Genomic DNA, 1,756 nt, shown 5'->3' with positions numbered 1-1,756 from the left:
CCTCCAAATCTGACACAGGGAGGTTACACTAGGCTGGATATATACCAGCTTGCTGTAAATTCCCCAAGCCCACAGCATTTCACACCAATTGCAGTTTTAAAGCTTTGGAAAATGGAAGAGAAGAAGGGCCGGTTAACACTGCTCCGGTTCAGGCAGAGCCAAGCTGCTGCAGGCTCTGCAAGGAAAGACAAGGAACAATCCCAAGGGAGTATGAAAAGGCACACAGGCACACACAGGTGGGTTTTGTCCCCCCTCACCATTGTTCTCACCGTAACCTTTTTAACACTCTGGCCCTAAAAAATGAGGTTAAAGCAGTGCCCTTTCTGGTGCCATACATGGTGCCAAGTCAGGGGAAATTCCCTCATGCACAGAAATTCACAGCCAAGAAAGAAGTTGTAGGGAGAACAGTATCTTTCCTGTTAAGAAACTGGTCCTTCTGCAAAGGTAAAAAGCAAAAGTAAAAAACGGAAAACAAAATATTTTTTAAAACACATTTTAGTGCCAACTAAATGTTATTTTTCCTTTGATTTTGCAATGTCTGTATTGAAAGGCTGAAGTTCAGCACATGATACATAACATCTAGTATGCCCTACTTAAACATTACATGAGCCAAAAGAAGGCATTAGCAAGTGTATTTCCTACTCTCCCGATAACAGTGCAATCACTACCATCCAGAATTGTTGTTGTTAATTTCTGATTATCGACATACCAGGTAAGCAAAGTACTTCTGATAACCACTACTATTATACAAGAACTTTTTCTACCCCCCCTCCCCCAAAATAATAAGAAGCCAACTTTATTGGTATCTCAAAGAAAGTAGACAGAGAACACCTGCTTTATTAGAAGTAAGACAATAAAGATAGAGGCCACGACAAATTTTAGGTCTCATACAGGCCCTGCAACTTGGGTGCACACATTTCTGCCATCGGGGATGAATCAGCCCTTGGTGCTGCAAAGCAGTGCTCCTGCCTATGCAGGCAGGTGTTCTGCCTGACACCCCCCCAACCTTACTGTATTAACCTGATTTTCACAACTCCTTTCTCACATTGCCCAGGACAGACACGAAACCTTGCCACAGAGGCAAGCTCTGTTCAAAAGGCAGGTTATCACTTGCACGATTTCACCAGAGTGCAGCTGTACCCCCCCATTTTGTTCAGTGCTCAGGTAGGGGAAACCCCAAAGGAGGCTCATTCCATTTCCTCAGTGCTATTCTAATAGAGAGGAAGGGGGGAAAGTAGGGGAATCCTTCTCCTCTGACTTTTGCAGTAACCTTTGAGTGTGAGAGCACCAAGTCTGGCCATCATCCCACTTTTTTTTTTTTTTTTTTGAGGGATTGCTTGCATACAGATAAATCTTGCAGCTAAACAGCTGAATAGTGCAATCCGAATACCTCTCTAGTACAGACCACAAAGACATACAGAATAAATATATCCCCTGGCAAGGAAAAAAAATGCAATTGTTACTCCATTCCCAAATTATGGAGGATTATGGAGAAACATTTTTCTTAAAACTGCAGGAAAAGCTATAGGAAGAAGAGGCAGAAAAAGGAGAAAACAAGAAGAGGTAAATAAGCAATAGTTAGTGAAAAATAACTGGGAGAATCAGAATGAGAAGAAAAAGCTGGACCTGCCTGGGGTTTGGGGGAGCTTCCTCTCAGCCAGACATGCATGGGCACTCATCTAAATCCCTAACAGCACAGGGACTAGAAAGAATAAATGGCAACTTGCAGCTCAAAGGCTCAAACTTTCCAGCAGGA

General features: G+C 42.9%; 1 protein-coding gene across 1 annotated transcript in view; it reads right to left on the bottom strand.

Annotated features, from left to right (window-relative positions):
- The window catches only part of CAMK2G (calcium/calmodulin dependent protein kinase II gamma), a 202,108-nt gene that overhangs the window by 60,263 nt on the left and 140,089 nt on the right, over positions 1-1,756 (bottom strand). The gene's annotated exons all lie outside the window — the stretch shown is intronic.

The sequence above is a fragment of the Egretta garzetta genome, unplaced genomic scaffold (assembly GCF_000687185.1).
Source record: "Egretta garzetta isolate BGI_Z169 unplaced genomic scaffold, ASM68718v1 scaffold56, whole genome shotgun sequence".
NCBI lineage: Eukaryota > Metazoa > Chordata > Aves > Pelecaniformes > Ardeidae > Egretta > Egretta garzetta.
Note: the sequence above shows the minus strand (reverse complement) of the source record. Positions and strands in the feature narration are given on the sequence as shown.